Source organism: Zea mays, chromosome 3 (assembly GCF_902167145.1).
Source record: "Zea mays cultivar B73 chromosome 3, Zm-B73-REFERENCE-NAM-5.0, whole genome shotgun sequence".
Taxonomy (NCBI): Eukaryota; Viridiplantae; Streptophyta; class Magnoliopsida; order Poales; family Poaceae; genus Zea; species Zea mays.
In genome coordinates this window covers 187,693,716-187,715,755 of record NC_050098.1, presented here as the reverse complement: position 1 = coordinate 187,715,755, position 22,040 = coordinate 187,693,716, and the positions used below count along the sequence as shown (strand labels likewise).

Sequence of the window (22,040 nt, the reverse complement as noted above, 5' to 3'; positions counted from 1 at the left end):
TACTTGCAATATGGAGTAATATATGTGGTGGTGCTGGGGCCAGTAAGGGCAACACACCAGTAAAACAACATTACTCCTGTTGGTGAAACTTGTCAAGACGAAACAGTTACTTAGGCATATATGTTTTGACAGACCATGCAAGAAAAACTGTTTTTTAAAACGGAATGACAAGTAAGGGAACTGTCATGGACCTATATTGGAGATAACAGACAACTTCCATAATGTGGAGTGCTGTAATGGCACGGTTAAGTGAGTGAGCTTTGAGAGAAACATTGTGTCGGAGAGGGAATTCTCCGGCCGGGTGGCAGAGTGCACCCGCCCTAAATCCTAAGATGAGGAAGGGGCTTAAGCGTTTTGCCTGTCCTGCTAAGCGAACATCAAGCACATGAACACGCGAGAGTTTAGAGTGGTTCGGGCCGCCGGAGCGTAACACCCTACTCCACTGTGTGTTGGATTGCTGTGGAAACTTGAGAGTCTAAGCCTCCAGATTGAGCTTGTGTAGTAACGTTGCATGTCTCCCCTTTTATAGCTAAAGGGGGACATGTACAAGAGTACTGAGCCCCGACATGTGGGCCCAGGAACATAGCGGATGTAGCTACTAATATCTTCTGCTGGAGCAATCTTCTTGCGCCCTAACACCCGAGATCTGCATAGTCTCGGCGTGCAGGGGGAAGCTTCTCGCATAAGGGATGAGTACAGTTCACCGCGCAACACGGGCGTACTGTTTCGGCAACGGACTGGACAGGTGCGCCGTCTGCAGGGTGGCCCTGGCGCCGCCTGCCAGCGGAATGGACAGGACACAATAAATACCGTGAGGGGACATCACCTGTCAGAAGGGTGGACAGGCGGCGTGTCCCCTCCGCAATAAATGCGGAGGCCGCGCGGCTCAAAGCCCTTATGTCACGCTCCGCCCGCTGGCCTACGTCACGGACAATCAGCCATGAGGCCGCATTAGACCTTCGGCCGAGCGGGGAGCGGAGGCGCCCCAGATAGAGCCTGGACACGCGTCAATACCGGACCCATGCCTAGGTTACGACACTTCCTCTCCCGGGACCTTGTTATGGGTGGTCCGGAGCCCGCTTGATGGGGTCCGAACCCTATCCAATGGCTCCGGGCTGCTTTACTTCGGGGGTCCGGGTTGTGCGCATAGGGGTCCTGCGCCTTCTGGGCCTGACGGCATCATCTCCGAGAACGCCACCTTAACCGCTCACGAGATACCCCTGGGGCTGTTCTCCGCGCGGTTAAGGGTAGCCGCACAGGCATCGTGCCTTTATACCGTAGTAAGGGGTACCCCTAATCTAGGGTACCGACAGTGGCCCCCGGGCCCGCCTCAGGGGAAGATGCGAGCCTGCAGGTGGGGCCAGAGTTTGACTGGTGATCGGCTCGCTGCTCTTGCGCACCCGCTGATGCAGTTACTGCCGGCCCGCCTATGGTCACGCTGACTGCCACGCCTGTCGCCGCGGCTGACTGGCCCGTGACCTCCGTACTTAATGTCTTTGTTGGGGCATGCGCGGGGTGCCTCGAGTCGCTGCATCGGTTTTGAAAATTTATCTCCTTAGCCTTCTACGACGGCCTCGAGAAGGCGCGGTATTGACGCGAGCGGCGGTGCGACTTTCCTGCACCTAGGAATCGGCGCGCCGGATGTATGACATGTGGGCCCGGGCCCCCATGCCAGAGGTTGGACTGCCGGCTGCAGCGAAGCTGAGGGGGCGCGCAACCGCGGGGCGGTTGCATGCTCTTTGTGCAACGGTTCGCCTCCTTGACCGCTGGTTGTGGTGAAGATGGAAGGGCGAATAACCGTAGGACGGTTGCACGCTCCCTGTGCGACGATTCGCCTTCTTCGCACTTCGGGCCAGCTTGTACGACATGTGCGGCCTGGCCCCCATGTCATAGAATGGGAACCCTGGCGCACGTCGGGGGAGACCTTGCCCGTGACGCTTCGGGGCACGAGCGAGGAAATCTGCCTTTAAAAAGGAGTTCATCCCTCGGACAGTAGCCATGCCTCGCTTTTCTTGCATTCACCACGCCCTTCCGCCTTCCGTGCCTCTGGATGGGGCACGCCGGTGTTCGCTGGAGGGATCCGCGTCAGGGCCACCCCCCAGCGGTCTCACCGCCGGGGAGCTCGTGCTTTTCGTTTCCTGCACGGCGGTGCTGTCAATCTTGTCTTCTTCTTGCTGTTGTTGGAGGAGCGCGACCCCATGGGGGTTGGCGCTCTTCTGCCATCGCTCGGCTTCAAAGATTTTCATCATGCAGCCCGGCTGCAATCTCCCGCCAGTGGTCATCTACAAGGATGACCACCAGCCTCGTGGTGGAGAGAAGCGAGCCGGGCTGCGGCCTCCCCCCTGCCCTCAGCTTCAAGGATGTCCATCATCCTCGCTGGGGTGGAAGGCGAGCCGAGTTGGGGTCCTGCCTTCCGCATGGGCTGGTGACCCGCTTCTTCCTCCAACATTTGGAGGAGAAGGATGTTCACCAGCCTTGCGGAGGAGGCGAACTTCGGCTACGCGGGGCCGGCCAGCTGCGGGCGCCGTCAGCTGCCGCGTGTCTGGCTCCTTGGCTTGGATGGCTTTGGCGCCGCCTCCAGTGCCGCCTGCCGCCGCCAAGCGGGGCGCGGCTGTTCGTCCACCGCACGGGCGATGGTCGCGTCGTGCGCAGGTCTGCCGCATCTGTGGCGCACTGCTCCGACGCCGCCCCAGGGGGTCGTACAAGACGTCGTACGCCGCAGAGGTGGCGGCCGCGTTCTTGGATGGTCTTGTCCTCACTCCGTAGGAGGACGGGAGCGAGGACCTCTTCGTGCGCGGTGGGGGCGGCCGCCGTCGCCGGTAAGCCGACGGTGCGGAGGTGGCTGCTGTCGTCGGTGCTGAGGTGGTCGCCGCTGCTGGTGAGGTTGCCCGCTGCAGAGGTGGTTGCCTCCGCTGGCGAGACCACCAGCACCACCTGCCGCCGAGCCTCCAACTCTTTGGCTTTAATGGCCTCGTTGCCGCCCCCGTAGGAAGACGGGGGCGAGGACCTCTTCGCAATGGCGCACGTATTGAGGCGGCCATCACTGCTGTTACGCCGTTCTGGAGGATTCCGCAAGGCCAGTGGCCACAGCTTTCTATCGCGACTCCGCTGGCGTCTAGTAGTTTATACCTGCAGAGTAGAGGTGGAACTAGGATTCCGCTTGAAGGCGGATGTAATACCTTTTTCTTTTTGTAAGGTACTTTTGAGTACTATTTATCAAGCAGTATTAGCACTTATCTGTGTACCACTTGTCCCTGTTGTGTGTGGTGTAACCGATTCCTCCTTGGTACCTGGCCCCCCTGGGATGTAGGCTCGATTTGTCGAGGCTGCAGACCAGCATACCTAAGAAAGAGTTTGGCGGTGGCCCCCAGGAGGTAGCCTCGACTGGGACCTGGGCCTGCACACAGCTTCAGCTAGGGAGCATTAGTAGTGCACCCACAAGACCCGTCATCTGACACTAGCCATCCTTTGATACATGCTCGGGACCTACAGGGTCTAGTCTGGGAGGCCAAGTTGTGCGTCCGGACCCCCTGGATGGTGGTTCTAGGTACTAGGGCACCTGTCGCAGGGTGGTGGAGTGTGCAGGCCCACGGTACGGAACCAGGCTGAGCGGCTACACGGGCTCCGGACCACCCCAGGAGACAAATGTCCATTCTCTAGTTCCGGACCCCAGGTTGTCGGACCCACAGGACTTATAGCTCCAAATACTAGGTACCCGTCACGGAGTGGTGGAGTGTGAAGGCTTTCGGGTACGGAACTAGGCTAAGCGGCCACACAGGCTCCGGACCACCCCATGGAACGGGGTCCCGTTCTCTAGAGCCGGCTCCCAGGCTGTCGGGCCCTCCTGCTTTCGCAGAGAGGTCCTAAACTGCAATCCTGGCTGTTCAATTCGGATGTCATCATGTCTGATGAAAAGAGAACTGTTCGGGTGGGTTAGATAAAATAATATCTGAAAAACTGCAAGGTAAGACCATGGAGCAGTAAGATGAAACTATCATAGGGGCACATCTTGAGGGGGTAATTCTTTTCTTTATAACTTATCATGCATGGGTGCAGACCAACAGGCTGGGCTTATGGGGACGGACCTCATCGGGTTGGCGTACACGTATGCGTTACCTAGTTACAAAAGGGAAACAAATTCGACCCCTCAGACTTGCTCCTATGGATAGAACTTACAGAGATGCTCCAGCGCCAGGGGGAGGCACTCCTTCAGTCGTAGCTAGACGGTCACCCTCGGGTCGGCGTATTCCCGTTACCTTGAAGGGTCCTTCCCAGCTGGGGGAGAGTTGCGGAGCCCTTCTTGGTTTGGTACTTGCCGTAGGACTAGGTCCCGACCCTGGGTTCTCATCTGTGTTTGATGAGGGAGCCCTCGTTTTCGGCTGTGGCCATTTCTGCATGAACCTGTCAGAAGTCTGGACCCGTGGGGATTCCAGAAGGGTTTCCGGGGGAAGGCAGGTTTCGGCCCCGTAGACCGGGGAGCACGGGGTCCCCCTGGGGGTCCATCTAGTTATCTCCACCGGAGTAGGAGCCTCCAGCGAAGACATCCTTCAGGTCCCCCTCGGGTGACTGATACCCGAGGTCCCGTTCAGCCGCGGCCACCTCGCCGTCGTCGGCCTTTTCTTTGCCAGGTCGTCGACGAGGTGGAGAGCCGTCCTTGGAAGACTGCTCGCGCCGCTCACTGACGCGTTTCGCGAGGTCAATGATCTCGCGACACTCCGCGGCGCTGTGGCGACCATTGGGGTGCACAGGGCATGAACCGTTGTTACCCCTCTGCGACCGTGGGCGTTTGTTGCGGTCGCCCCGGCCCCCGGTCGCGGCTGCAACGACTAGAGCGGTGGACCGCGACTTCTGGTAGTCACGGTCCTTCTTCTTTTTCTTCTTACCGTCCTGGGGGACGGCACCCGAGCCACCCGACTGGGCAGCCCTGGTTTGTGGGGCCGAGTGCCATGCGCGGCCCTCGGCGGCTCTGGCGCATTTGTCGGCCAGAGCGAAGAGTGTGGGAACAGTCTCCACGTCATGCGTGGCCAACTTCTCCAACATTTTCTCATCACGTACTCCCTGACGGAAGGCCGTGATGATGGAAGCATCGGAAATGCGAGGTATTGTACCTCGCACCTTGGTGAAGCGGGAGATGAACGTCCGGAGGGTCTCCCCGGGCTCCTGCCTCACCGCATGGAGGTGGGCCTCCACACCATGCTGCTGGTAAGCACTGGCGAAGTTCGCAACGAACCGGGCGCAGAGCTCTTCCCAGGAGTAGATTGACCCTAGGGCGAGGTTCATGAGCCAAGTCCGGGCATGACCAGACAAGGCGACATGAAAATATGTTGCCATCACAGCGGTGTTCCCACCGGCTGCTGTGATAGCGGTGACATACACCTGCAGGAACTCCGACAGATTTGACGTTCCGTCGTACTTTTCCGGCAGGTATGGCCGGAATTTGGGTGGCCATGATGCCGCGCGGAGATGATCTGTGAGAGCGGCGCAGCCCATGCCGGCCAAGGGGACACCCGCTTGGGACCGGGTGCCCATTGGGGCCTATGGTGCTACCGCAACGAAGACTTGATCGAGGTTGCGACCCTCGATGTTTTGGCGGCGCTCGCGCGCCCTTTCCAAAGAGATCCGGGCGTCCTCTCCCGCGCGCCTGTGGTTGAGTTTGGCCCGGAGGTCGTTGGTCTGTGCGCCCCTTACTGAGGGTGAGCGCACAGACGCCGACGCCTCATGTTGGCGCCGGGATGACCGTGACCTCGACCTGGTCGAGGTAGAATGCGCCATGTCGAGCAGTCGGTCGACGTCGTCCCGCCACTGCTTCATGGCCCCTGGTGAGGCCGTGGAGCTTGGAGGGTGTCGCAGCAACTCCCTGGCTATTGACAACGCTCCCGGAGCCGCCCTCGACGGTGTCCGGGATGTCTGTGCAGCTGTATGCTGCCGTGCAGCGTGCACAGCAGCAGTGCCCGGCACTGGGCGATTGGGAACCTGTGGCATGGAGGAAACAACTTCTTCCTCCACCAGGAAATCCGTTGATGTCTCGGCGCGGTGCTCAACGATTTGCACCATCATGCTGGTCGAGAAATCCAGCAAAAACCTAATGCCTAGCCCCCTGCCTGGCGCGCTAAATGTCGGAGAGGGAATTCTCCGGCCGGGTGGCAGAGTGCACCCGCCCTAAATCCTAAGATGAGGAAGGGGCTTAAGCGTTTTGCCTGTCCTGCTAAGCGAACATCAAGCACATGAACACGCGAGAGTTTAGAGTGGTTCGGGCCGCCGGAGCGTAACACCCTACTCCACTGTGTGTTGGATTGCTGTGGAAACTTGAGAGTCTAAGCCTCCAGATTGAGCTTGTGTAGTAATGTTGCATGCCTCCCCTTTTATAGCTAAAGGGGGACATGTACAAGAGTACTGAGCCCCGACATGTAGGCCCAGGAACATAGCGGATGTAGCTACTAATATCTTCTGCTGGAGCAATCTTCTTGCGCCCTGACACCCGAGATCTGCATAGTCTCGGCGTGCAGGGGGAAGCTTCTCGCATAAGAGATGAGTACAGTTCACCGCGCAGCACGGGCGTACTGTTTCGGCAACGGACTGGACAGGTGCGCCGTCTGCAGGGTAGCCCTGGCGCCGCCTGCCATCGGAATGGACAGGACGCAATAAATGCCGTGGGGGCACATCACCTGTCAGAAGGGTGGACAGGCGGCGTGTCCCCTCCGCAATAAATGCGGAGGCCGCGCGGCTCAGAGCCCTTATGTCACGCTCCGCCCGCTGGCCTACGTCACGGACAATCAGCCATGAGGCCGCATTAGACCTTCGGCCGAGCGGGGAGCGGAGGCGCCCCGGATAGAGCCTGGACACACGTCAATACCGGACCCATGCCTATGTTACGACACTTCCTCTCCCGGGACCTTGTTATGGGTGGTCCGGAGCCCACTTATGGGGTCCGAACCCTATCCAATTGCTCTGGGCTGCTTTACTTCGGGGCTCCGGGTTGTGCGCATACGTACTTATTGAGAGCACCTAGAGGGGGGGTGAATAGGTGATCCTGTAAAAACTTGAAACTTAATCCACAAAACTTGATTAGGAGTTAGCACAATTAAGCCAAATGACTAGAGAGGAGAGCTTGCACAACACGATAACCACAAAGAGATCAACACAAAGATGGCACAGTGGTTTATCCCGTGGTTCGGCCAAGTCCAACACTTGCCTACTCCACGTTGTGGCGTCCCAACGGACGAGGGTTGCAATCAACCCCTTTCAAGCGGTCCAAAGACCCACTTGAATACCACGGTGTTTTGCTTTCACTTTACTATATCCCACTTGCGAGGAACCTCCACAACTTGGAGCCTCTCGCCCTTACACTTGATGTTCACAAAGAAGCACGGAGTAAGGAAGGGATGAGCAACACACACAAGACACAAAATCAGAGCGACAATACGCACACAAGTCGCAACAAGAGCTCACAACACAACTCGACGAGTTCACAACTCAAATAGAGCTCTAATTGCTATCACAAAGAATCAAATGCGCGGAATCGAGGTCTTGGTGCTTAGGGATGCTTTTAGAATGCTTGGTGTACTCCTCCATGCGCCTAGGGGTCCCTTTTATAGCCCCAAGGCAGCTAGGAACCGTTGAGTGCATTCCAGGAAGGCAATTCTTGCCTTCCGTAGTCTGGCACACCGGACAGTCCGGTGCGGATTTCTTTCCTTCTTTGGCGAAGCCGACCGTTGCAGATTTCGAGCCGTTGGCGCACCGGACACTGTCCGGTCCCCTTCCGACCGTTGGCTCGGCCACGTGTCTCGTGCGGATCGCGCGGCCGACCGTTGGCTCGGCCGACTGTTGGCTCACCGGACAGTCTGGTGCACACCGGACAGTCCGGTGCACACCGGACAGTCCGGTGAATTATAGTCGTACGCCGTTAATCACTTCCCGAGAGCAGCAAGTTCGCCTGAGCCAGCCTGCCGCACCGAACACTGTCCGGTGCACCCAGACAGAGCTGACTTTGGCTGAACAAAGCCATCTTTAATTTCAACTTGATTTTTCCTGTTTCCACCACTTAGACACAATACATTAGTCTCTAAAACAATGTACTAAGTCTGAGAAACATACCTTTATACTTGATTTGTACTTTGTCCACCATTTAACACTTAGGCACTTGTGTTGGACACTAAATCACCAAAATACTTAGAAATGGCCAAGGGCACATTTCCCTTTCAATCTCCCTCTTTTTGGTGATTTATGCCAACACAACATAAAGCAAGTAGAACAAGTGCAAAATCAATCCAAATAAGAACTCAAAATTGTTTTGATTCAAATTTGGCATATATGGATCATTCTTTGCCACCACTTGGTTTGTTTTTGCAAATCAAACTCAATTTCCTATCTCTAAGTCAAACACACTTGTTGAAACATAAAGAGAGATATTTCAAGAGAAATTGATTAAAGATTCAAAAACTCCCCCTTTTTCCCATAATTAAGCCTTCTCCCCACAAGAGACCAACTTTTGACACTAAGAGACAAATAGAAGTATTTTGACAAACAAAAACTCTAACTCTACTATTTTCAAAATTCACAAGTGGTAGCTGATCCATTTCTTGCTTTGGCCTTATTTTCTCCCCCTTTGGCATCAAGCACCAAAACGGGATCAATTTTGGCCATTTAACCTCATTGCCTCACAAAATCTTCAACTAAGAGTAAAAAGGCAATAAGAGTACAAAGATGAACTTGGAATAAGTTACTCTTTCATCGGAGTGCAGTGGAAGTCTTGCATGGTCCAAGTCCACCTTTTCCCTTTCAAACCTCCTTTGGGACTAAATTTAAGCAAACTCAAGTACACAGTTAGTCTCAAAGGGTCAAGTTGTAGCACATCTCCCCCTAAATTTGTGCATCACTTGCAAATGGACTTGTAAGGTCCGGGGAGTGTTTGTACAACTTGAGCACCATAAATAAACAACAAAATGCTTAAAGGAACATGATCAAAGCATGAAACACATGTATGCTATAAATCAATCCAAGTTCCGCGAATCTAAGACATTTAGCTCACTACGCAACTTGCAAAAGGTCTGCTCATCTAAAGGCTTGGTAAAGATATCGGCTAGCTGGTTCTCGGAGCTAACATGAAACACTTCGATATCTCTCTTTTGCTGGTGGTCTCTCAAAAAGTGATGCCGGATGTCAATGTGCTTTGTGCGGCTGTGTTCAACAGGATTATCCGCCATGCGGATAGCACTCTCATTATCACATAGGAGTGGGACTTTGCTCAAATTGTAGCCAAAGTCCCTGAGGGTTTGCCTCATCCAAAGTAGTTGCGCGTAACACTGTCCTGCGGCAACATACTCGGCCTCAACGGTGGATAGGGCAACAGAAGTTTGTTTCTTGGAACTCCATGACACCAGGGACCTTCCTAAGAATTGGCACGTCCCCGATGTACTCTTCCTATCGACCTTACATCCAGCATAATCAGAGTCTGAGTATCCAATCAAGTCAAAGGTAGACCCCTTTGGATACTAGATCTCGAAGCAAGGCGTAGCGACTAAATATCTAAGAATTCGCTTCACCGCCACTAAGTGACATTCCCTTGGATCGGATTGAAATCTAGCACACATGCATACGCTAAGCATAATATCCGGTCTACTAGCACATAAATAAAGTAAAGACCCTATCATGGACCGGTATGCTTTTTGATCAACGGACTTACCTCCTTTGTTGAGGTCGGTGTGTCCGTCGGTTCCCATTGGAGTCTTTGCGGGCTTGGCGTCCTTCATCCCAAACCGCTTGATCAAGTCTTGCGTGTACTTCGTTTGGGAGATGAAGGTCCCATCCTTGAGTTGCTTCACTTGGAACCCAAGGAAATAGCTTAGCTCGCCCAACATCGACATCTCAAACTTTTGAGTCATCACCCTGCTAAACTCTTCACAAGACTTTTGGTTAGTAGAACCAAATATTATGTCATCGACATAAATTTGGCACACAAAAAGATCACCATCACAAGTCTTAGTAAAAAGAGTTGGATCGGCTTTCCCAACCTTGAAAGTATTAGCAATTAAAAAGTCTCTAAGGCATTCATACCATGCTCTTGGGGCTTGCTTAAGTCCATAGAGCGCCTTAGAGAGCTTACACACGTGGTTGGGGTACCGTTCATCCTCGAAGCCAGGGGGTTGCTCCACGTACACCTCCTCCTTTATTGGCCCGTTGAGGAAAGCGCTCTTCACATCCATTTGGAACAACCTGAAAGAATGGTGAGCGGCATATGCTACAAAATACGAATGGGCTCTAGCCTAGCCACAGGAGCAAAAGTCTCCTCAAAGTCCAAACCTGCGACTTGGGCATAACCTTTTGCCACAAGTCGTGCCTTGTTCCTTGTCACCACCCCGTGCTCGTCTTGTTTGTTGCGGAACACCCACTTGGTTCCCACAACATTTTGCTTGGGACGAGGCACCAGTGTCCAAACTTCATTTCTCTTGAAGTTGTTGAGCTCCTCCTGCATGGCCAACACCCAGTCCGGATCTAGCAAGGCCTCCTCTACCCTGAAAGGCTCAATAGAAGAGACAAAAGAGTAATGCTCACAAAAATTAACTAATCGAGACCGAGTAGTTACTCTCTTGCTAATGTCACCCAAAATCTGGTCGACGGGATGATCCCTTTGAATTATCGCTCGGACTTGAGTTGGAGGTACCGGTTGTGCTTCTTCCTCCATTACATGATCATCTTGTGCTCCCCCTTGATCATACTCCTCTTGATGAACCTGTTCATCGTCTTGAGTTGGGGGATGCACCATTGTTGAGGAAGAAGGTTGATCTTGTTCCTTTTGATCCAGTGGCCTCACATCTCCAATCGTAATGGTGCGTATTGCGGCCGTTGGAACGTCTTCTTCATCTACATCATCAAGATCAACAACTTGCTCTCTTGGAGAGCTATTAGTCTCATCAAATACAACGTCGCTAGAGACTTCAACCAAACCCGATGATTTGTTGAAGACCCTATACGCCTTTGTATTTGAGTCATAACCTAACAAAAATCCTTCTACCGCTTTGGGAGCAAATTTGGAATTCCTACCCTTCTTCACTAGAATGTAGCATTTACTCCCAAAAACTCGGAAATACGAAACATTGGGTTTGTTACCGGTTAGTAGCTCATACGAAGTCTTATTGAGAAGGCGATGAAGGTAGACCCGGTTGATGGCATGGCAAGCTGTGTTCACGGCTTCCAGCCAAAAGCGCTCGGGGGCCTTGAACTCTCCAAGCATCGTCCTCGCCATGTCAATAAGCGTCCTGTTCTTCCTCTCTACCACACCATTTTGCTGTGGTGTGTAGGCAGCGGAGAACTCGTGCTTTATTCCTTCCTCCTCAAGATACTCCTGTAAGTAGAGGGACTCTAACTCTCATCAAGAGGATGACACTATGAGTTGGGGCAATTTTCTGTTTATTTCCTCAAACACTACACAATGCCATACCCTTAGAGGGGTTGGGGACACATATTTATAGCCCTAGGGGCTGCACTACCACACCTTCTCACACACACTACACAACAGGATTGTCTTCTAGATGCTAAAGAGACTACAGAGGACAGTCAAAAGCGACTGTTGTCCTCTAGATGCTAAAGCGACTACGGAGGACAGTCAAAAAGCGATTGCTGTCCTCTAGATGCTAAAGAGACTACAGAGGACAGTCAAGCTGTCCTCTAGATGCTAAAGGACTACAGAGGACAGTCAAAAGCAGGCTGTCCTCTAGATGCTCAAGACTCAAGACTTATTCCATCATTCTCCCCCTAAGTCTTGGGCGTCGTCTTGTGAGAAAGTTGGGTCATCCCGGACCTGGAGCAAAGCTCAACAAACTTGATCTTTCCAAGGGGCTTGGTGAGCAGGTCTGCAAGCTGATCCTTGGTGTTGATGTAGCGTGCCTTGATGCTCCCTTCTGCCAAGCAGTCTCGGATGAAGTGGTATCTCAGCCGGATGTGCTTGCTCCGTTCATGAAACACAGGGTTTTTGACCAATGCCAGAGCGGACTGGCTGTCCACCCTGAGTTCCACCGTTCCAGTGTCTCTCCCGAGGAGATCACCGAGCAGTCGAGCCAGCCAGAGCGCCTGAGTCGAAGCAGTGGACGCCGCTATGTACTCGGCCTCGCAGCTGGACATGGCCACCACCTGCTGCTTGACCGACTGCCAGCTAATGAGGCACTTGCCGAGGAAGAAGAGGATCCCGCTTGTGCTCTTGCTAGTGTCGATGTCGCCGGCGTGGTCGCTGTCGCTGTACCTGACAAGGTGTGCCTCCCCAGGGCACCTCGGGTAGTAGAGACCGTGGTCGAGAGTCCCCGCAACATAGTGGATGATCCTCTTCACAGCCTGCTCATGCTCCGTCGTCGGTCGCTGCAAGAACCGACTAACGTAGCCGATAGAGTATGCCAAGTCAGGCCGTGTGTGGACGAGGTAGCGAAGGCTCCCCACAAGACGCCGGTACTGAGTAGCATCCACCTCCTCCGTCGTGCTATCGCGACTCAGCTTCAGCCTCTCCTCCATCGGAGTGAGAGCTGGGTTGCAGTCGGTGAGCCCAGCCAGCTCAACAATGCGCCTAGCATAGGCGGTCTGGCGAAGTGTGATCCCGGAGTCTCCCTGGTGCACCTCAATCCCCAGGTAGAAGGAGAGATGCCCCAGGTCATTCATTTGGAAGGTGGCCTTCATCTCTTCCTTGAACGCTGCCACCTCTGCATCCTTGGCGCCGGTGATCACCAAGTCGTCGACGTAGACACCCACCAGCAGGGCATTTTCTCCATTGCCCCGCCGATAGATGGCCGCCTCGTGCGGGCTTGGCATGAAGCCCATCCTCTTGAGCGTGGAATCCAGCTTGGCATTCTACGCCCTTGGTGCCTGTCGCAAGCCGTAGAGAGCCTTGCGCAGGCGCAACACCTTGCCCTCCTTGCCAGGGATCGCAAAACCTGGCGGCTGGTGTACATAGACCTCCTCCTTTAAGTCGCCGTTAAGAAACGCCGACTTGACATCCATGTGATGAACATGCCAGCCCTTCAGGGCTGCCAGCGCGAGGAGGAATCGCACGGATTCCATCCGTGCTACAGGGGCGAAGGCATCGTCGAAGTCGATCCCCTCCTGCTGCAAGAAACCGCGTGCCACCAAGCGAGCCTTATGCTTGACGATGGCGCCGGCTTCATCCCTCTTCAGTTTGAACACCCACTTAAGGATGATCGCGCGATGACCATGAGGGAGATCAGCGAGCTCCCAAGTGCGGTTCGTCTCAACCGCGTCCATCTCTGACTGCATCGCGGCACGCCAAGCCGCATGTTTCTCGGCCTCCGCGAAAGACCGAGGCTCACCATCGTCGCATGCAAGATGCAACTCTCCTGCCAGAATGCGAGACGCAGGGCCCGGCACCGACGGGTCGATGAGAAGGCCCTCCACCCTTCGATACCGCAACGGCTCGTCGTCGTAGCACGCGTCGACGCGCTCCTCGTCGCGGGACAGAGGGGTCACGAGCTCCACTGGGTCGTGCTCGACACGAGCTGGTGTCGGAGAGGACGTTCCCGGAGAGGGTACCGTCGGTGCTGGAGTGCGTGGTGGCGAAGAGCTCGCTGTAGCCGGAGTCGTGGCTGGAGTGCGTGGTGGTGAAGAGCTCGTTGTAGCAGGAGCTGGAGAGTTTGGCGCTGGAGTCGGTGGAGACTTGGGAGCTGGGGTAGACCTGCTCGGAGAAGAGTTGCCTACTCCCCCAGCTCCCTCAAAGTGGACGTACTCGATGGTGAAGTCGTACGTCGGAGTCGTGCCGTCGTCCACCGCCTTGTCCCACGCCCATCCTCGCCCTTCATCGAACACTACGTCGCGCGCCGTGCGCACACGCTGTGTTCTTGGGTCAAGGATGCGGTAGGCCTTCGAGCCCTCCGTGTAGCCAATGAACACCCCCGGGGTGCTCCTATCGTCGAGCTTGCTGATGTGGCCAAGCTCCTTGGTGAATGCGAGGCAGCCGAAGACCCGTAGGTGAGAGACCGCCGGCTTGCGCCCATGCCAAGCCTCGTACGGTGTCATCCCGTTGAGAGCCTTGGTGGGCGAGCGGTTGAGGATGTAAACCGCTGTCACCACCGCCTCTCCCCAGAAGATAGCTGGCATTCCTCTCTGCTTGAGGAGAGCCCGAGCCATCCCCACAACCGTCTGGTTGCGCCGCTCGACGACGCCGTTCTGCTGCGGGCTGTACGGCGCTGAGTAGTGGCGCTGAACGCCCTCATCCGCGCAGTATGACGCGAACTCAGCCGTCGTGAATTCGCCGCCGTTGTCGGTGCGCTGTGCGCAGCACACGCAGCTTGCGGCCGCACTCCGCCTCCGCAGCGACCTGCACACGCCTGATGGCGTTCGCAGCCTCTCCCTTGCTGCCAAGGATCATCACCCACATGTAGCGGGAGAGATCGTCGACGAGCAGCAAGAAGTAGCGTCCTCCTCCTGGTGTGTCTGGTGTCACCGGGCCACACAAGTCCCCATGCACGAGCTCGAGCCTCTCCTTGGCTCGGAAGCTCGACTGCTGGGGAAAGGGGAGCCGTCTCTGCTTTGTCAACACGCAGACATCGCAGAATTGCTCCACATAGTCAAGGCACGACAGGCCTCGTACCATCTCCTTGGCACTGAGCCGCTTCAGGGCCTCGAAGTTAAGGTGCCCGAAGCGCTCGTGCCACTGCCATGCCCCGTCGTCTCGACGAGCAGCAAGGCAGCAAGGTTGTGCCACCTTCACATTGAGGATGTAAAGCCGATTTGCACTCCTGCGTACCTTGGCAAGAAGGCGACGAGAGGGATCCCAGATCCTCATGACTCCGTGCTCAACCTCCACGCGCGAACCGTTCTCATCCAGCTGTCCCAAGCTGATGATAGAGTTCCTCAACGCGGGGATGTAGTAGACTCCGGTGAACAGCATGTGCTCACCAGACGCGGCGGTGAAGACGACTGAGCCGGCGCCCTTGATCTCTACGCCGGAGGCGTCCCCAAACTTGACGGAGCCTCGGACGCTAGAGTCAAGCTCGGTGAAGAACTCCCGTCGGCCGGTCATGTGATGAGTGGCGCCGGTGTCGAGGCACCATCCTTCGATCATGTCCTTGTTGGAGCCGTCGCCGAGGAAAGCGCGTGCTTTCAACTCATCAAGGTGGAGGAGTGCCGCTGCGGCCGGTGCCGCTGGAGATGGCTCGATGCTTGCATGTGCCAGGAGCAGGGCCTCCTCCTCCGCCTCCGCCTGTGCGACGTTGGCCTGACCACGTCGTGGCTGCCGACAGTCCCTGGCCCAGTGGCCAAGCTTGCCGCAGTTGTGACAGCCGTCGTCTCGTGCCGGCTTCTTGTTGCCGACGGCGCCGCCTTGGGCACCTCCACGTGCACCACCCTCAGCATGTCCTCGCGCCCCGGCCTGGGCGCCTCCACGCGCCTTGCGCTGCTTGCCGCGTTTGCGGCCTCGTGTCGAGGAGGACTCCCCCTTCTTCTTGTCACCCTGGCAGGCCTCCCACTGCTCCCGAGTGAGATGTAGCTTCCCGCCGATAGTGATAGGCCAGAGGGAGCATGTGGTTCGTCGCCGTCGACCACCTTGAGACGACCTATCGCCTCTTCGATCGTCATCGTGGAGAGGTCTAGCAGAGACTCGATCGAGCGAGCAATCTGCTTGTACTTCTCGGGGATGCAACGGAAGAGCTTCTCAACAGCTCTCTCCTCATCGTAGGTGTCGTCGCCGAACTGCACCATCTTCTGCAACAGAGTGTTGAGGCGGAGAGCAAAGTCATCAACATCCTCACCTGGCTTGAAGGCCAGGTTCTCCCACTCCTTGCGAAGTGTCTGCAGTGTGGTCTTGCGGGCACGGTCGCTGCCGATGCGGGTCGCAGCGATGGCGTCCCAGGCCTCCTTGGCAGTCCGCTTCTGGGAAAGCGAAAACTGCATCTCGGGCGGGACTGCAGCAATGAGGGCATCCAGCGCCCGCCGATCCTCGTGGTAGTCGACGTCGTCGTAATGAACTGCTTCCCACATGTGGCGAACCTGAAGCCGTACCCTCATCACCGCGACCTACTCGACGTAGTTGGTATTGGTGAGGGTAGGCCACCCACCGCCGGGACCGATGTCCCTGACAATGGCTTGGGCCATGCGGCGACCATGGTACCGATCCGGGGAGGGAGAACCGCGCCGCCTGTAGAGGCCGCGATCTCCGTCAACTCGGTCGCCGCCGCCGGGAGCACCGCCGGCGCGTCTACGCCCGTCTGGGCTGCCGCCGCGTGCGCCCCCGCTTGGAGCGCCGTCAGCGTGTCGACGCCTATCCGGGCTGCCGCCACGCGCGCCCCCATGGGGATGCGCGGCTGCCCACTGTGCCGCCTGCTCTCGCGTTGCTTCCCTCGCCAGTCTGAGCTCTTCGTCGGTGTTGTCGTCGACAGAAGCAGAGCTGTCAGCTCTACTGCCGCGCAGAACCTCGAGCTCTGTTGCCGCCGCACGTGCAGCATCCGCCGCCTCCGCTGCTTCTACTTCCGCTCTCGCCGCTGCCAACCGTGCTGCCCTCGCCGCTGTCGCTGCAGCCGCTGCTGCTGCTCGCTCGCGTTCTTGTGCCGCGGCGACCTCAGCCTCCTGCTGGCGCCGCGCACTCGAAGTGGCCGAGCGTAGGGACATGGTGGGCTTGTGAGGGGTCGCTGCGTGTGGAAGAGGCTGTCTCAGACGAAAGGCTGCTCGTCTGAGCAGGGGAGGAAGGAACAGTTGGAGCTCTTGCTGCCGACTGAGTGTGGGGAGAGGCGCGGGAAGGAGATGAGCACGAGATGTTTAGGCTGCAGGATAGTTTGGTTCTGATACCAATTGTAAGTAGAGGGACTCTAACTCTCATCAAGAGGATGACACTATGAGTTGGGGCAATTTTCTGTTTATTTCCTCAAACACTACACAATGCCATACCCTTAGAGGGGTTGGGGACACATATTTATAGCCCTAGGGGCTGCACTACCACACCTTCTCACACACACTACACAACAAGATTGTCCTCTAGATGCTAAAGAGACTACAGAGGACAGTCAAAAGCGACTGTTGTCCTCTAGATGCTAAAGCGACTACGGAGGACAGTCAAAAAGCGACTGTTGTCCTCTAGATGCTAAAGAGACTACAGAGGACAGTCAAGCTGTCCTCTAGATGCTAAAGGACTACAGAGGACAGTCAAAAGCAGGCTGTCCTCTAGATGCTCAAGACTCAAGACTTATTCCATCAACTCCTCCACTTGAAGGTTCTTGAACTCGGACCCATTGTCGCTTCTTATCTTCTTCACCTTGAGCTCAAACTCGTTTTGAGCTCTCCTTAGGAAGCGCTTGAGGGTCCCTTGGGTTTCAGATTTATCCTGCAAAAAGAATACCCAAGTGAAGCGGGAAAAATCATCAACTATAACAAGACCATACTTACTTCCTCCTATGCTTAGATAGGCGACGGGTCCGAAGAGGTCCATATGAAGTAACTCCAGGGGTCTTGATGTTGTCATCACATTTTTGGCATGATAAGAGCTTCCCACCTGTTTCCCTGCTTGACAAGCTGCACAAGGTCTATCTTTTTCGAAAGTAACATTAGTTAGACCTATCACGTGTTCTCCCTTTAGAAGCTTGTGAAGGTTCTTCATCCCCACATGTGCTAAGCGGCGATGCCACAGCCAGCCCATGCTAGTCTTAGCAATTAAGCATGCATCTAGACCGGCCTCCTCTTTTGCAAAATCAACTAAATAGAGTTTGTCGTCTAATACTTCCTTAAAAGCTAGTGAACCATCACTTCTTCTAAAGACAGACACATCTACATTTGAGAATAGACAATTATATTCCATATTACATAGTTGACTTACGGATAACAAATTATATCCAAGCGACTCAACTAAGAATACATTAGAAATAGAGTGCTCATTTGAGATTGCAATTTTGCCTAAGCCTTTAACCTTGCCTTGATTCCCGTCACCGAATATGATTGAATCTTGTGAATCTTTATTCTTGACGTAGGAGGTGAACATCTTCTTCTCCCCCGTCATGTGGTTTGTGCATCCGCTGTCGATAATCCAACTTAATCCCCCGGATGCATAAACCTGCAAGGCAAATTTAGGCTTGGGTCTTAGGTACCCAACTCTTGTTGGGTCCTACAAGGTTAGTGACAATATCCTTAGGGACCCAAATGCAAGTTTTATCACCCTTGCATTTTGCCCCTAGTTTCCTAGCAATCACTTTCCTATCCTTTCTACAAATTGCAAATGAAGCATTGCAAACATGATAAATTGTAGAAGGTTCATTTATTATTTTCCTAGAAGCATTAACAACATTTCTTCTAGGCATGTGATTAATAACATTTCTCCTAGCTAAATTTCTATCATGCATAATAGAAGAACTATAAGCAACCATGGCATGAGAATCAAAAGCATCATTACTTCTATAAACATTTCTAAAATGTCTCCTATCATGATACATGAAGGCATGGTTCTTTTGAGCACTACTATCCATAGGGGCCTTCCCTTTCTCCTTGCCGGAGATGGAAGCCTTATGGCTTGTTAAGCTCTTGACTTCTCTCTTGAAGCCAAGACCATCCTTAATTGAGGGGTGTCTACAAATCGTGTAGTCATCCCTTGCAAATTTTAGCTTGTCAAATTCACTCTTGCTAGTCTTAAGTTGAGCATTAAGACTAGCCACTTCATCATTCAATTTAGAAATTAAAACTAGGTGTTCACTACAAGCATCAACATTAAAATCTTTGCACCTATTGCAAATCATAACATGTTCTACACAAGAGTTAGATTTATTTGCTACTTCTAGTTTAGCATTTAAATCATCATTAACACCTTTTAAAGTAGAAATGGTTTCATGACAAGTAGATAGTTCACAAGAAAGCATTTCATTCCTTTTAACTTCTAGAGCAAGAGAATTTTGTGCACTAACAAATTTATCATGCTCTTCATATAAAAGGTCCTCTTGTTTTTCTAGTAATCTATTCTTATCATTCAAAGCATCAATCAATTCATTGATCTTATCAATCTTAGTTCTATCTAAGCCCTTGAATAAACATGAATAGTCTATATCATCATCATCACTAGATTCATCCTCACTTGAAGAAGCATAAGTAGTATTGTTTCGAGTACATACCTTCTTCTCCTTTGCCATGAGGCATGTGTGATGCTCGTTGGGGAAGAGGGATGACTTGTTGAAGGCGGTGGTGGCGAGTCCTTCGTTGTCGGAGTCGGACGAGGAGCAATCCGAATCCCACTCCTTTCCAAGATGTGCCTCGCCCTTCGCCTTCTTGTAGTTCTTCTTCTTTTCCCACTTTCCACTCTTCTTTTCCTGGTCACTATCATTATCGGGACAATTAGCGATAAAATGACCAATCTTACCACATTTGAAGCAGGAGCGCTTTCCCTTCGTCTTGTTCTTGTTGGGGTGCTCCTTGCGACCCTTTAACGCCGTTTTGAAGCGCTTGATGATGAGGGTCATCTCTTCATCATTAAGCCCGGCCGCCTCAACTTGTGCCACCTTGCTAGGTAGCGCCTCCTTGCTCCTTGTTGCCTTGAGAGCAATAGTTTGAGGCTCTTGGATTGGACCATTTAATGCATCGTCGACGTATGTAGCCTCCTTGATCATCATCCGCCCGCTTACGAACTTTCCAAGGATCTCCTCGGGCGTCATCTTCGTGTACCTAGGATTCTCACGAATATTGTTCACAAGATGTGGATCAAGGACGGTAAAGGACCTTAGCATTAGTCGGACCACGTCGTGGTCCGTCCACCGCGTGCTTCCATAGCTCCTTATCTTGTTGACAAGAGTCTTGAGCCTGTTGTACGTCTGGGTTGGCTCCTCCCCTCTTATCATCGCGAATCTCCCGAGTTCGCCTTCCACCAGCTCCATCTTGGTGAGCATGGTGACGTCGTTCCCCTCATGTGAGATCTTGAGGGTGTCACAGATCTGCTTGGCATTGTCCAAGCCGCTCACCTTATGGTACTCGTCCCTGCATAATGAGGCTAACAACATAGTAGTAGCTTGTGCATTTTTATGAATCTGTTCATTGATAAACAAAGGACTATCCGAGCTATCAAATTTCATTCCACTCTCTACTATCTCCCATATACTAGGATGAAGAGAGAATAAGTGACTACGCATTTTGTGACTCCAAAATCCGTAGTCCTCTCCATCAAAATGAGGAGGTTTGCCGAGAGGAATGGAAAGCAAATGTGCATTTGAGTTATGCGGAATACGAGAATAATCGAAAGAGAAGTTTGAGTTAACCGTCTTCTTTTTCTCGTAGTCGTTGTCGTCGTCCTTTTGGGAAGAGGAGGACTCGTCGCTGTCGTCGTAGTAGACGATCTCCTTGATGCGCCTCGTCTTCTTCTTCTTTCCATCTTTTCGTTTGTGGCCCGAGCCTGAGTCGGTAGGCTTGTCATCTTTCGGCTCGTTGACGAAGGACTCCTCCTTATCATTGATCACAATCCCCTTGCCCTTAGGATCCATCTCTTCAGGCGATTAGTCCTTTCGTGAAGAGAACGGCTCTGATACCCATTGAGAGCACCTAGAGGGGGGTGAATAGGTGATCCTGTAAAAACTTGAAACTTAATCCACAAAACTTGATTAGGAGTTAGCACAATTAAGCCAAGTGACTAGAGAGGAGAGCTTGCACAACACGATAACCACAAAGAGATCAACACAGAGATGGCACAGTGGTTTATCCCGTGGTTCGGCCAAGTCCAACACTTGCCTACTCCACGTTGTGGCGTCCCAACGGACGGGGGTTGCAATCAACCCCTTTCAAGCGGTCCAAAGACCCACTTGAATACCACGGTGTTTTGCTTTCACTTTACTATATCCCACTTGCGAGGAACCTCCACAACTTGGAGCCTCTCGCCCTTACACTTGATTTTCACAAAGAAGCACGGAGTAAGGAAGGGATGAGCAACACACACAAGACACAAAATCAGAGCGACAATACACACACAAGTCGCAACAAGAGCTCACAACACAACTCGACGAGTTCACAACTCAAATAGAGCTCTAATTGCTATCACAAAGAATCAAATGCGCGGAATCGAGGTCTTGGTGCTTAGGGATGCTTTTAGAATGCTTGGTGTACTCCTCCATGCGCTTAGGGGTCCCTTTTATAGCCCCAAGGCAGCTAGGAGCCGTTGAGTGCATTCCAGGAAGGCAATTCTTGCCTTCTGTCGCCTGGCACTCCGAACAGTCCGGTGCACCACCGGACACTGTCCGGTGCGGATTTCTTTCCTTCTTTGGCGAAGCCGACCGTTGCAGATTTCGAGCCGTTGGCGCACCGGACACTGTCCGGTCCCCTTTCGACCGTTGGCTCAGCCACGTGTCTCGTACGGATCGCGCGGGCGACTGTTGGCTCACCGGACAGTCCGGTGAATTATAGCCGTACGCCGTTAATCACTTCCCGAGAGCAGCAAGTTCGCCTGAGCCAGCCTGGCGCACCGGACACTGTCCGGTGCACCATCGGACAGTCCGGTGCACCCAGACAGAGTTGACTTTGGCTGAACAAAGTCATCTTTAATTTCAACTTGATTTTTCCTGTTTCCAGCACTTAGACACAATACATTAGTCTCTAAAACAATGTACTAAGTCTGAGAAACGTACTTTTATACTTGATTTGTACTTTGTCCACCATTTAACACTTAGGCACTTGTGTTGGACACTAAATCACCAAAATACTTAGAAATGGCCCAAGGGCACATTTCCCTTTCACTTATCCTAGTCGCTTAGACCGTGTCCAACAGTTCACCCATATGGTCACCCAAAACACTGTTCTGCATAGTTTTGCACTGTAGAGTGCACTGTTCATAGAGTGGAGTTTGAATATGAGTATGTGGATGGGTAAGTTGCTGGAGATAGCCTTAGATGTGGGGTCCATCTTTTGAAGTTGTACTGTATCTAGTGGGCCTGGCACACCCTTATGTCAAAAGATAGGATTACACTTAACTATCCTAAGTGGTTGAGTTCTTAGCATCTTCGAGGGCCCATGCCCTAGAGGGCTTGGGTCCTGGACGCCCTCGAAGTATTGAGGTCGTAGACTCTTTGCCAGTGGGGACCTCGAGTGGCTAAGTGTTGTTA

General features: G+C 53.4%; 1 protein-coding gene across 3 annotated transcripts in view; it reads left to right on the top strand.

The window, feature by feature from the left end:
- LOC101027153 (histone deacetylase 10) overlaps positions 1-22,040 on the top strand; it is a 32,085-nt gene that overhangs the window by 8,204 nt on the left and 1,841 nt on the right. The window lies entirely within an intron of this gene.